Source organism: Mustela putorius, unplaced genomic scaffold, assembly GCF_011764305.1.
Source record: "Mustela putorius furo isolate JIRA1106 unplaced genomic scaffold, ASM1176430v1.1 tig00000083_pilon_pilon_pilon, whole genome shotgun sequence".
NCBI classification, from domain to species: domain Eukaryota; kingdom Metazoa; phylum Chordata; class Mammalia; order Carnivora; family Mustelidae; genus Mustela; species Mustela putorius.
Window position 1 is genome coordinate 11,402,342 of NW_025421273.1, and position 14,915 is coordinate 11,417,256.

The window sequence follows — 14,915 nt, forward strand, 5'->3', positions numbered from 1 at the left end:
GCGGAAGTGCGCGTGGTCGGGGGACGCGGCTTCGAGGCGGAGAGCGCTAGCGGGGTTGGCCCTTGCCGCGAGACGCCGGTCCGGTAGCCCGCGCTGTCTGGTCCCGGTGCGGACCAGGCGTCCAATGTGGCCCGGAGGCGGGCTCCCAGGCAGGGTCGCAGGCGCACGGCCCAGGCCTCCTCGCCCCCCCTGCTGAAGGAGCAGCCTGCGCGCTGGCCGTGCCGAAGGAAGGTCTCCAAGGGCCACAGGACGCGTAGGACGGTCCGCCGGGGGCTGCCCGGGGCGCTCGCATGCCCTCGGGTGAGGGGTGCCCTGTGCTCGCTGCCGTCCCAAAGGCCTGAGTGGGCTCTGCGGCCCAGAGGGAGTGGGCGGTGTACGGTAGTGAGGCTGGTGCGCAGAGGCCGCTGGGCGGCGGGGGCTTGGCTGGACTCCGGTCCCCGGTGCCGCTGTGTTTGCTGGTGCCCGCAGCTGCCCGGGGAGAGGACGGAGTCGCTGTGCGGGCAGCCTGCCAGACTTGGACCTTCCCTTTGCAGATGCCCGGAGTGCGGGAGAATGAGCCCTGCCTTCCCAGCGGAGTGGGGGCGGTTTCCCCATGCCAGGATTCCACTTTGGGAATGATCAAGGAAATCCCAGCACGGAGTCAGGATCCCTTTGCCTGCGGGGGTTACTCCCCGCCGTGGCCAACCCTCTGCTTCCTAATAGGCCCGCCACCTCGCCTGCTTCGGGAGGTCTCCGTGGACCAGGAGGTGCTCTGGTTATGGTCACAAACTGGGAGGAGTGGGTACTGGTCTACCATGGCCTGGCAGGACTGGGGCATCTGTCGGAGAAGGGGAGGTTGCAGGAGGTCGCTGTGAGCAGGAGCAAGGGCGACCTGCCTAGGGAGCACCTCGGTGCCTCAGGACGGTACCCCCTTCCCAGGTCCTCACCTCCCCGCCCCAACACATACTTGTGCCCCTCCCCCATCGTCTCCAAGATCGCCGGCGTCCAAATCGCCCCTTCGGACCTACTCCCTTCACACCCATAGGCTCCATCTTTCCAGTTCAAGACCACTATGGGGAGGAAGGGGGGATGCACCCACTGCCTCACCCTTCTGCACCTGGGCAGTGGAGAGGTCTGCAGTCCAATCCCCTCAGATCAGATCTAGCTCACCTCTCTCCCCAGGCACCACCCCCAACCCACTCTGGTGTGTTCGGGATACCTACTGATGTATCATTGACAAAACTTAAATGTTGTGTATATATGTGCCTTCAATGGGCAGAGAGGAGATTATGCCAGATCTTGTATCCATTCCCCTAGCATTAAACCCTTACACTGCTTCCAGAGACCCACCCTACAGACAACCCTCCTAGGAGTCCCTCCAAGACGATGTGCGAGGGTCTGGGAGCTGCCTTTCTGGGAGTGGAGGTATTGACCAAAGGGCATCCAGGTACTGTTACAAAGGGCTGCCAAAAGGTTCTCTAGGGGACTGCACTCCTTACCCACCCCCCAGCCGTGTGCTGTGACTGGCTTGTATAGGCTTATAAGACCCAACTGTTAAATTTTCAGGAATCGTACAAGCTTGGTGTCAAACATCGCATTATTAAAAATTAAACTTCCTTTTATTGTATTCATTTTACTACTTTATCTTTTACAACATCTCTTACCTCAGGGGGGTCTAAATGGCTCAGTCGGTGGAGCACATGACTCTTGATCTCAGGGTTGTGAGTTTGAGCCCCACATTGGGAGTAGAGATTACTTAAAAAAGTAAAATCTTAGGGGTGCCTGGGGGGGTTCAGTCGGTTAAGCATCTGCTTTTGGTTCAGGTCCTGAGTTCGAGTGCCACATCAGGCTCCTTGCTCATTGGGAAGTCTGCTTCTCTCTCTGCCCCTCCCCTGCTCGCTCTCAAATCTCAAAGAAATAAAATCTTTTAAAAAAGAATCTTAAAAAAAAAAAAAAAACCTGAGGTATCCTCCTTCATTTCACATTACCCATGCTGTAGACGTATTCACATCTGCCCTCTTGGAATGGTGGAAATGCTGTGTGACCTGCTCCCGGGCTTGTCCCAGCCTCATTTCCTTGACCTAATAATGGCAGCCTGCAGCAAGGATGGGGTTGTTTACACCATGGATATTGCAGATTCTACAAATCAGGGCTTGACTGATAGTTTCATTGATTGTCTAGACTAGCCAAGGAAAGTAGTGCTGACAATGAAAATTAAAAGTGCCTTATGGGGGCGCCTGTGTGGCTCAGTGGGTTAAGCCACTGCCTTTGGCTCAGGTCATGATCTCAGGTTTCTGGGATTGAGCCCTGCATCGGGCTCTCTGCTCAGCAGGGAGCCTGCCCCCCCCCACCTCTGCCTGCCTCTCTGCCTACTTGTGATCTCTCTCTCTCTCTCTCTCTGTCAAATAAATAAATAAAAGTGCCTTATGTCTGTCGTCCTTACACTGTAAATAGTGCACTCGCACACAGGTGCAGCATCCCTTCTACTACTCAAAAATCAGGGGCGCCTGGGTGGCTCAGGGGGTTAAAGCTTCTGCCTTCGTCTCAGGTCATGATCTTAGGGTCCTGGGTTTGAGTGCCACATCTCTGCTCTCTGCTCAGTGGGGAGCCTGCTTCCCCCTCTCTCTCTGCCTGTCTACTTGTGATCTCTCTCTCTCTGAAAAATAAATAAATAAAATCTTAAAAAAAATCATTGTCTAATTTGGCAAAGAAGGTCCTCCTGTTACTGACTAATGGGTGAGGTTCTGAAGTAAGTGTGCTGGGGCTTAATTACGATAATTGGAGGGTGTCACAGTTGATTACATATCAAATTTAATGACAACACATTTATTGGGAAAAGAGCAGAGTGGGATGCAACTTCATGTCAAGTAATGACTGAATTGTAACTACTGGTTGGCCAAAATGAAAATCTTTGTTCACTGCAGGCGCCCAGAAGTTTTTAAATGGGTTTTTAAATGTGGCTATCCAGTGGTCCCAACAACATTTGCTGAAAACACTGTTTCTCAAATGAACCACCTTTGAACCTTTGTTCATTGCTGTCTGGATATATGTGGGTCTATTTCTGGACACCTATCTAGCCTAATTTATTTATCTATCTTTACACTATAATGCAGGAAAGAAAGGTTTTGAAGCTGGCAGCCAAGAAGGAATTCTTGAGACATCTTTGGTGCAAAAAGGTGATTTTATTAAAGCATGGGGACAGGACCCGTGGGCGGGAAGAGCTGCAAGGGGGTGCAAGGGGATGGTGAGGTGCATTATATATTTTCAAGTTGGGAGGGTTAGAGAGAGGGTAAGTCTCTAAGGTATTTTGGAAGCAAGTTTTCCAGGACTTTGAGAGGGTTCACTATTATTAGGAAAATATCATTTATTACCATATCTTTGGGCCATATGCTTGGGGGATGATTGCCAATACCTATTTTGGGGGGGGGGGTTAGAGATAAAGGAAGATTCTAAAGGAATTTTTCTATGTTAAAGTAGACTTACAGGGACACCTGGGTCGCTCAGTTGGTTAAGCGTCTGCCTTCGGCTCAAGTCATGAGCCCAGGTCCTGGGATTGGGCCCCACATTGGGCTTGTTGCTTGGCAAGGAGTCCGCTTCTCCCTCTGCCTGCCGCTCCCCTACTTGTGCACTTTCTCTCTCACTCTCTGACAAAATCTTTAAAAAATAACAATAAAGTGGGGGAGCCTGGGTGGCTCAGTGGGTTAAGCCGCTGCCTTCAGCTCAGGTCATGATCTCAGGGTTCTGGGATCGAGTCCCGAATCGGGCTCTCTGCTCGGCGGGGAGCCTGCTTCCTCCTCTCTCTCTCTCTGCCTGTCAAATAAATAAATAAAATGTAAAAAAAAAAAAAAAACCACCTAAAGCCAAGCTACGTTGTCGAGTTTCACTTAGGGCTCTGACAGTGTACTTATTAAGAGCTTCTAGGTGCCAGACAACACCCTCCAATCCCAGAGAGGGAACGTAAACAGGCGTTAGGTGGTCATACTAATGAGACACAGAACGTGTCCACCATTTGTTTAAATTTGGAAGGTTGGCCGGCTTGGTCATGGTTTTAATAATGTGTCCAGGGATCCAGGCAAAACCGAGTCCACTGGCCTACCCAGCTTGGGGGAAGCCATGGACACAAGTTAGGTCCTGTTAGGAGACAGTCATCTAATTATGGACCCTTTAACTCCAGTCAAGATACCAAGGGCTATTCTGTTTTGGAGGGCCATCTTTTAAATGTGTAATAAAAGACAGTCCATTGTCACTTTTAGAGACCAAGGGAGTCCAAATCTAGGTACAGTTTCTCTCAGCAAAGTTTTTTTCCACCTCTGTGGCCTTTTTACCCAAATCAGTAGTGTAGTGTAAACCTTGTATTATCTTCCATTGGTTATTTTGGGGCTTAAAGATTTTTCTCTCATTATTAACAAGCCAGTCCTGTGCATTTCTTGGTCTGAATAGGCTGGACTTGCAGACTTTACTGGAGCTAAGGCTGGTAGAAGACTGCTTAGCTGCATGGTATAGTGAATTGTTTCCTTTAAAGTCTAAGTCATATCCTTTGATGTCCTTTGAGGTGAATTGAAGCTACCTTCATAGGTAGGTGTCCAGCCTTAAGAAGAGTAATAATTTCAGGCCCACATTTGACTGGGGAGTCATGGCTTGATAATAATCCCCTTTTCTTCCAAACTGCCCCTTGAGCCTGCAGGACTAGGAAAGCATATTTGAAATTGGTACAAATATTCATTTTTAAGGCTTTGGCAATTGCAAAGCACAAGTGAGCACTAGGGCACACCCAGCTTCTCTTATTCCCCCCCCCTTTTTTTTTCATGAAACTATTACCGTCAGTAAACCGACTATTGCCTGCATTTTTCAACAGGGGGATCTTTTAAATCTGGTTGACTAGAATAAACAAGATCAATGACTTCTGAACAGTTGTACTCTACAGAAGGATGATGGTCAGGTCCAGGCATAAAGGTAGCGGGGTTTAAAGTCTGACAGGTGTCAAGTATATTTCAGGCATACATATAAGCAGAGCCCAGTATTTAATAAGCCAGCCTCCCATCATCCTTTGGTGGCCTTTGGTCTCTAAGACACTCTGGACCTAATGGGAAGTCATTACAGGCAGGGACCATCCCAGAGTGAGCGTCAAGACTCCCACCAGGAGGACTGTCATGTGCTTGGCTAAAGCCTTTGTTTGTAATTGTATCTCAATAGATGTGGCTTCTAGGATAAATATGACTAAGGAATAAAACCATCAAGAAGACCTCTTTATTTGAGGTCCAGCCTTAACAATGTCTTAATTATAAGGAATCACTGGCAACTGGGAGAAGATTGTCTCAGGAGATAAGGACATCCCCAAGTGCACCATCTGGTCCAATCCTAAGGAAAGTGGGGTCATCCATTGTCTCCAAAGTCCATGGCTAACTCCATGGAGTGGGATACGCTCTGGCTTTTACAGAGCGATTTTGTCATCTGAGCCACACAGAATTGGTCAAGATGATTGCTGAGATATACAGTTGTTGCGTAATCAGTCCCATTTTCAGCTGTTCAAATAATCATATGTCCATGGGGTCCTATAACTATCCCCACAGAATAACAAGCAAGAAGGTTGTCTATACATGAGCTACTGTGGCAATTTCTCTGAAATTTCTCAAGTTGTCTAGCTTAGGCAAACATCATTCAAAGACAATCAGAAGTAGGATTTACCATCCATAAAGGTGAGTCATTGAAACATAATTTTTCTCTTTAAAATAACTCTACTTTCTAGAAATAGCCAAATCAAGACTAATTTGTAAAATGAGTATGATTTTAACAAACTTGGCCTGATTGTTTACATAAGCTCAGCAAGAATAGTGATTGATCATATAGATCTTTGAGAATCTGCTTTGCTGGATCTTTTGTAAGGAATTTCTAGGTTGAACTTTTAGTAGCCTCTCCAGGCCAGAAGCCAAGCCAACCACTTGCCATCAGACGTGCCTACAATAGCTGTATATTGGGATGAGTTCCTCTTTATGAGGTCTCCAAAGTCTCCTGAGTCTCCTCACCTGCCAGGAAGTGACTTTCTTTCCTCACCTGCTGAGGCTGCTGGGAACTCTGTAGCAGATATCAGGCCAACAGTTCCAAGGGGCTTTATGGCTCCATGTTACAGAACGTAACTATGTTACAGAATGTTACCATTACAGAATGTAACCATGTTACAGAATGCTCCATGTTACAATCTTAGTTGCTTAAAGCTGTTTGGTCATATCTGAGTCTAGGCATGTCTATCTCAAATATGACAGTCCAGTCAAAGCTTTTGGTAAAATTACCACTGTTTCCAATGGTGTCCAGGGCTACAAGGAGAACAGATTCTTATTGAACTTATGCAAAAGACTAGGATTGCCATGGAAGAAAGAATATTCACTGAGACCTTTTGAATTTCAGAGTGTTCAGGTAGAGATAAAAGTTGAATGTATGAATTTGTTCACAAATAAATACTTTATCACATTTCTATGAGTCTTAAGAAAAAGTTTCCTTAATCTGGAAGAGCAAACATCAGAGAACCAGCAATGTTTCAAATAAGAGTCACAAAAAACTAGTCATCTTTTTAATTCATTTAGTTCCATGTTACTATTCTTGTTCAGTTTGAATGCAGCTTTTTGTTAGTTCTGGGAACTCTTACCCATTTCAGTTTCATTCTTAAAGATATTTATTTTCTGAATTTGTCCCAAAAGTCCTTTTTATGAATCTCCTTGAAACTGAAACTCATTTTGCAAGAGAATAAGAACAATTATAAATGTCAAAAACTCAGCAATGTACATCTTTAATGATCTGATTTGAGAGTTCATGCTGATGCAATTGACAAGGAAACTTGGTTATTTCTGCGACACATAACATTTCCATAGCCAGAATATCTACTGATAACAAAGTTATACCAGAAGGTAACATACCAAAACAAACAAGCCTAATTAGTCAATGAGACTTTGTTCACGATTTAAATCTTGGGGAAGTTTGTTAAAATCTTAGAAAGTTTTAAAGCACACGCCTAGGCAGGATTAGGGATCGTCAAAGACTTGATAAAGGCAAAACATAGACACTGGTTTTTCTGGGCAGGCAAAGAGAAAAAAACCCGTTTACATTTTCTTATCAAGAGCCGACCAAAATTCAAGAAAACATGTCTTTTTCATGGAGAGGAAACGGACTTTCAATCTTATACCAGTGTGCTTTAAAATCCATTCATTTTAGGGACACCTGGGTGGCTCAGTCATTAAGTATCTGCCTTAGGCTCCAGTCATGATCCCAGGGTCCTTGGATTGAGTCCTGCATCGGGCTCCCCGCTGATTCTCCCTCTCCCGCTCCCCCTGCTTGTGCTCCCTTCCCTCTCTTGCTATGTCTCTGTCAAATAAATAAGTAAAATATTAAAGAAAGGAAGAAAGAAAGAAAGAAAGAAAGAAAGAAAGAAAGGAACCTTAGTCTCCAGTGAAGACTAAGTAATCACCAGTCATGAACCGTCACACCGGAACTCTTCAGACAGCAGATTTATGAATAAGTTAAACAGAAAGCATGTTTACAGGGTGCCTGGGTGGCTCAGTGGGTTAAAGCCTCTGTTTTTGGCTCAGGTCATGATCCCAGGGTCCTGGGATCGAGCCCTGCATCGGGCTCTCTGCTCATTGGGGAGGCTGTTTCCTTCTTTCTCTCTCTGCCTGCCTCTCTGCCTACTTGTGATCTCTGTCTGTCAAATAAATAAATAAAATCTTTAAAAAAAAAGAAAGAAAGAAAGAAAGAAAGAAAACGTGTTTACCAACAGACCCAAATATTTTGTTTCTTTGCAATAAGAATTCAAAAGCCCAAAACTATGTTTAGTAATCAATGATTTAGTACTTAAAAAATATATTTTATTTATTTATTTGATAGACAGAGATCACAAGTAGGCAGAGAGACATGCAGAGAGAGAGAGGAAGGAAAGAAGACTCCCTGCTGAGCAGAGAGCCCAATGCAGGGCTCGATCCCAGGACCCTGGGATCATGACCTGAGCCGAAGGCAGAGGCTTTAACCCACCGAGCCACCCAGGTGCCCCAATGATTTAGTACTTTATCCTATTTGGAAAAGAATTTGCCATCCAATGAATTTAATCCCATTTATCATGTAAGCAAAACTTTTAAAAGTTTCAGGTTACCAAAGACTCTGAAAGCCATCATAACAATTACCCATGAAAACTTGGAGACAGATGAGATTAATAATTTTAAGTCATCTTTTTGCTAACAAACTGCAACAGAGATAACGTGAGGTTATTTGACCTTCAGCAAACCTCCATAGAATAAAAGTTCCATGTTTAGTGCTGATAACTTGAAAGACAGGTCTATCTTTTTTTTTTTTTTTTTTTTTTTTTTTTTTTTTTTTTTTTTTTTTTTTTTTTTTTTTTTTTTAAAGATTTTATTTATTTGACAGAGAGAGAGATCACAAGTAGGCAGAGAGGCAGGCAGAGAGAGGAGGAAGCAGGCTCCCTGCTGAGCAGAGAGCCCGATGCGGGACTCGATCCCAGGACTCTGGGATCATGACCTGAGCCGAAGGCAGCGGCTTAACCCACTGAGCCACCCAGGCGCCCCGAAAGACAGGTCTATCTTAATTAAACCAACAAATGAACTTAGTTTATTTATTTATTTTATTTTTAATTTTTAAAATATTTTATTTACTTATTTGACAGAGAGAGAGAGAGTGAGAGAGGGAGAGCGCACAAGTAGGCAGGGAGGCAGGCAGAGAGAGAGGGGGAAGCAGGCTGTCCACTGAGTGGAGAGCCCGATGCAGGACTCGATCCCAGGACCCTGAGACCATGACCTGAGCGGAAGGCAGAGGCTCAAACCACTGAGCCACCAAGGCACCCCTTTATTTTTATTTTTTTTAAATATTTTATTTGTTTATTTGACAAACAGAGATCTCAAGTAGGTGGAGAGGCAAGCAGAGAGAGAGAGGAGGAAGGAGGCCTCCAGCCAAGCAGAGAGCCTGATGTGAGACTCGATCCCAGGACCCTGGGACCATGACCTGAGCTGAAGGCAGAGGCTTTAACCCACTGAGCCACCCAGATACCCCTATTTTTTAAAAAAGATTTTATGTATTTATTTGACAGAGAGGGACACAGCAAGAGAGCGAATATAAGCAGGGTGAAGGGGCAGAGTGAGAGGGAGAAGCAGACTCTCCACTGAGCAGAGTTGTGGGGCTCCATCCCAGGATCCTGGGATCATGACCTGAGCTGAAGGTAGATGCCCAATGACTCAGCCACCCAGGTGACCCCAAACTTAGTTTAAATACTGAATTGTGTTCCACCTGGATCCTCCCCATTGTTAATTTTTACCTGGAACCCTGGTAGGGAAATCTGGAGTGGGCGGTGTTAGGTCTTGGAGGTGCTCTTTGCTCCTTGATGGTGAGGGGAGAAGGAGCCATGGAGCTTGGGGCACCAAGGATGGTCTCCCAGTTTTGCAGGCCACACTCAGGGTCCAAAGTAGTGCAAAACAGGAGGAGGGGGAGGTGGAGGGGGAAACAGAAGAGGGGAAGTGCTGCCAGAAGGCAGAAAAAGGGTTGCCGGTTCTAGAGCTCATCAGCTCCAATGAAGGAGCAGACACCATGTTTTCCTGCCAACAAGGGGGGATAGGCCATCCATGTTGGGACAGAAAAGACAGGGAATTTCCCCAAAACAAAGGGAGTTTTGGCAGCTGCTTGGGAATATTCCTTGAAGTCCCTGTCCCGAGGAGGACTAACCACAGTTGGTTCCAGTTATAGCCATTAACCTGGGAAATGATTGAGGGAGAAGCCCCCATGTCTGTTAGGAGGGGCAGTGAGAGAGAGAGAATCCCCTTCATCTGGGATGGCTTCTTTCCTTCACAAACCTGGGTTTATTTAGAGGAGACCTATATAGCCAGTTTTCTCTCTGTATGTCAGGAGATACATAGAGCTCTCTCAAATAAATAAATAAAATCTTAAAAAAAAAAAAAAAGTGACCTGAAACACCCCTTGAACAAGATCACTAGGACCACCACCTCCAATAAAGGCCCGTGTGGGAGGTATGATAGCATCCCCCGCTTCCCCACTGTTTCCTAGGCTACAGATGGGAGCCTGGTGTGTGGACTGCAAGACCACGCCTTGAAGGGTGTGCCTTATTTTATTTTGCCTTGAAGGTCATCCCTTACCTTGCCTTAAAGAACCCACCATTTTTAACCCATGGAGAACACTGGGTAACTTTTACAAGGGGAAATTAACCCATTTTTGTAATTCAACTAGTAAGTAGAGGACATTGAAAACAGTGAAGATAGAAATCCACCATGGTCTAAGCGCTGTTTCAACACAGGTAGTTCCCTAGGAAATGGTCCCCAGTTGGGTTTTAATGCCATCAGATAGTGGTTTTGGAGGCTCCCAGTGGAGGTCCTGCAGCCAGAAGCAGCTAGACCAGGGATGTGGAGGGGAACACATTAGATCAAAGAGAAGAAAACCTCACACGGGGGTCTAGATAGGCAGCCATCCTGGTGACCTTGGTGGCTGTCCTGTGCCCAAGACAGACAACTTCCTATAAGGACAGGAACAAAGAGTGGCCATCAAGTTTCTGGGTCTAATTACCATCCTGGCCAGGGTACCAACTTCCAGCCAAAAGGCAGACTTTCTCCTCCCCATAGACCAGCTATGGGCTAGAGGACCGTAGCCTGAGCAATCAATAGGAAAGTGTTCCAGTTAAGACTGTGGTCCTTGGAGAGCCCCTGGAATGAGTGCAAAGGAAGAGGAGAGAAAGTACTCACCAAGTTTGCACCGTGGCTCAGAGTCCAGATGAGACTCTGGTCCCAAAGCCCCACGTTCAGACTCCATATGATGCAGGAAAGAGCATTAGGGTTTGAAGCTGATGACCAAGAAGGTGTTCTTGAGCCATCTTTGGTGCAAAAAGGTGATTTTCTGAAAGCACAGGGACAGGCCCCGAGGGCAGGAAGAGCTGCACTGGGGTCAGGAGGCCCATTTATACTTTCAAGTCAGGAGGGGTCAGGGAGAGCGTAAGTCTCTAAGGAATTTGGAAGCAAGGTTTCCAGGACCTTGAGGGGGCTAGCTGCTGTTGAGAAAAGGTCACTTATCACTGTCTAATGAAACCTTAGTCGTGAGACCCTTCAGAGGCATATTGGTGGGCCATAAGCTTGGAGATAATTGCCAGCACGTATCTTAGGAAACAGAGATAAAGGAAGTTTCCAAAGGAATTTTTATGTTAAGTCAGACTTACAGGATCCTGGGGGTCAGGCTAAGATTGCCTTTTGCTTTCAGCAGAGTATCAATATCAAGGCGGCCCAGCTCCTAGGGAAGGTCACTCTGTCTGTTGCACGGACTTGCCAATAGGCTGTAGGTAGTAAGAAATTCAGTAATTTCTCTTCTGCCTCTGTTTCCCGTCACACTGTACCACACTGTCTTGATAACTAAAGTTTGTGATTAATCTTGAAATCAGATAGTGTTTGTTCTCTGACTTTGTTCTTTTGCAAAGTTATTTTGGCTTTTTCACATTCCTTTGCATCTCCATATATAGATTTTGCAATCGTTTTTCAATTTCTAGAAGACAAAAGTGTGAGTACGAACTTGTTCACATGGTTTCACTAGCAACTTTTTTAATGTTCATGTAATGATAACCCACCTGTATTTCGTTATTAGTAATTTGTGTCCTCTATCTTTTTTAAAGAAATGAGGTATAATAGACACGTATTAGTTCCAAGTATCCAACATAATGCTTTGATACTTATAAAAGTCATTCTCTTTTTCTTAGTTAACCTGGCTAGAGGCTTATCAATTTTCCTGATCTTTTCAAAGAATCAGCTTTTGGTTTCATTGATTCTATTGATTTCCTTTTTTCAATTTCACTCATTTCTGCTCTAATTTTTATTGTTTCTTTTCTTGTGCTTACTTTGGATTTAATTTGCTCTCCTTTCTCTAGTTTCCTAAGGTGGAACCTTGGATTATTGGTTATAGATAGTTTTTTTTTTCAGATTTTATTTATTTATTAGAGAGAGAGAGAGAGCATGAGCAGGGGAGGGGGCAGAGGGAGAGGGAGAAGCAGTCCTCCCCATTGAGCAGGGAGCACCAGGTAGGGCTTGATCCCAGGACCCCAAGATTATGACCTGAATCAAAGGTAGACACTTAACTGACTGAGCCACCCAAATGGCCCTCTTATTTTCTAATATATGCATTAAATACTATAAATTTCCCACTAAGCATTGCTTTCACTGCATCCCATGAATTTTGATAAGTTGTGTTTCATTTTCATTTAGTTCAAAATATTTTAAAATCTCTCTAGCAATTTCTTCTTGTACTCGCATTATTTAGAAGTGTGCAGTTTATTTTCCAAGAATTTGGGGGATTTTCCAGCTTTCTTTTTGTTATGACTCCTAATTTAATTCCATCGTGGTCTGAGAGCAGATGTTGTACAATTTCTTTCTTTCTTTTTTTCTGTTGTATAGTTTCTATACTTTTAAATTTGTTAAGGAGAGCAGTATGACCCAGAATGTGGTCTGTCTTGGCAAGTGTTCCATGTGAGTTTGCAAAGGATGTGTGTTCTGCTGTCCTTGGCTCTGCTGTCGTTGGCTGATGTAGCCTCTAGTCCAACATATCTGGTTGATGATGGTCTCAACAGGGCGCTTCCTGATTCTCTACCTACTGGGTCTGCCCACTTCCAACAGGGGTGGGGGCATATTGAAGTCTCCTAGTGGATTCATCAGTATTCCATTGTTCCTGCCTTGAGATCTATTTTCTCTGATATCAACATAGTGATACCAGTCTTATTTTTAACCAACAATGTCATAATATGCCTTTTATCCAGTCTTTTATTTTCAGCTATTCTATTTGTCCTTCTGATGTACTTGTATTTCATACAAACAGCATATAATTGTGTTGGGTTGGCTTTTTTATTCGGGGTGCCATTCTTCATTAACTAGAATATTTTGTCCATTATCATTGAATAAAACTCACTGATATGTTTGTTCTCTCCTTTTGAGCCTTCTTTTGGACTGATGATTCCTTATCATTCATTTTATCAACACACACATTTGCTTAAAAGTTACTCACTCCGTTTTTTGTTTTTTTTTTTTAGTAGACTCACAATGGGTCTGCTTAGCTTACTATCGTCTAAAACAAATGGTCCCAACTTCTCATGCCTAGCTGGTCTACCCCTTCAAACATCTGAAGAACTGCACAGAACACGAAACACAGTTTTCTGGGCAATAGGAACCCCGCGGGGCAGAACGGTGGTCCTGGGAAGAGGGAAACACCAAGGAAAGCCCTGCGAGGTCCGGGGCTGCTCCCGGCGGAGTTTTCCAGGCGTCCGGAGTGGGACAAGAAGCCCAGATAAAGCTAGGCAGTACCCTGACTTGAAGGGACAGGCTCAGAATGTGGGGTACCCGAGGGCACTCGCAGTTTTAGGGCAGAGTGCCGTAGAGAATTGGCTGCAGAGAGAAAAGCTCTGGGGTTCTGCAAGGTACTCCCCGCAAGTGCTCGGCGAGCGCCAATCAGAGCACGCGTGCGCCGTAGCCACGACAGCTCCGGGAAGGACCCCGGTGATAGGTAAGCATGACCATCCCTCAGAGTTGGTCTAGGGCTAGAAATGGATCCTGGCGCCACCAGCCATGCGCCTTGAGGAGAATCTCCTGAAAACTACTGCCTCAGTGACAGATCAAATTGGCCTAAAGCTTGTTCTGAGCCCACCTAACAAAATGCAAAAGGAAGACCGGAAAGGATCCAATTGTGTCCTAATAACTTCACTACATTCCAGAGGAAGCTCAAATGTATAATGAGAGGACTAGAAAATCCTCATGACCCAATATTGTGAAATTTACACTATCTGGCGTCTACTAAGGCTTACCATAATGCAAAGAAGCAGGTCAATACGACTCATAATGATCAGGAAAACTTAGACGTTCGGAGCCAAAGCAGAAAAATAAAAAATCTTAAAAAAAATTCTATCATCTGACACAGATGATAGAATCTGTAGATAAGGGCATTAAAGTCATAACTGTATTCCGAATGTTTCGGAAATGTTGAGTAGATGGGGTGCCTGGGTGGCTCAGTGGGTTAAAGCCTCTGCCTTCCGCTGGGGTCATGATCCCAGGGTCCTGGGATTGAGCCCTGCATTGGGCTCTCTGCTCCGTGGGGAGCCTGCTTCCTCCTCTCTCTCTGCCTGCCTCTCTGACTACTTGTGATCTCTGTCTGTCAAATAAATAAATAAAATCTTTTAAAAAAATGTTGAGTAGATGTGTAAAATTGTTGAATCACTGTAGTGGACCCCTGAAACCAATATCACACTATACATTAATTAAGCTGGAATTGAAAAAAATGTTAAGTAGAGATGAAAGAAAAAATACCCATATGAAAGCACAGGTCCATATAAAGACTTACAGGAGAATATTCAGAGCAGCTTTATTTGCAATAGCCAAATACTGGAAATTGCCAGAATGTCCACCAACAGGTGAATGCAGAAACAAACTGTGGTTTTCCCATACAATGGAACATTACTCACTAGTAAAAAGGAATGAAGTATTGATTGATACACCCAACAATGTAGATAAAACTCAATAGGGACGCCTGGGTGGCTCAGTTGGTTGGACGACTGCTTTTGGCTCAGGTCATGATCCCGGAGTCCCCAGATCGAGTCCCGCATCGGGCTCCCAACTCCACGGGGAGTCTGCTTCTCCCTCTGACCTTCTCCTTGCTCATGCTCTCTCTCACTGCCTCTCTCTCAAATAAATAAATAAATAATATTAAAAAAAAAACAAACCTCAATATAATTATACTAGCTCAAAGTAGACAGGCAAGAAAAATAGAAGATACGAGGCCACTTACATAATACTGTAGAAAATGCAAATTAATCTATAGCAACAGAAAGCAGATGGGTTGCTGGTTGTCTTGCGGAGAGCTGCCAGGTGAGGAGCCGGTGGGGCTGATGAGCGTGTTCTTGACCTTGATGGTGGTGATGA

The 14,915-nt window shown here is 44.9% G+C and overlaps 1 long non-coding RNA gene across 1 annotated transcript; it reads left to right on the forward strand.

Moving 5' to 3' along the window:
* The first annotated feature begins 12 nt into the window (after positions 1-12).
* Positions 13-1,606, forward strand: LOC123390643. The gene is made up of 2 exons (XR_006605183.1): positions 13-300; positions 534-1,606. It is a non-coding gene; the product is annotated as an uncharacterized LOC123390643 (long non-coding RNA).
* The last annotated feature ends 13,309 nt before the right edge of the window (positions 1,607-14,915 follow it).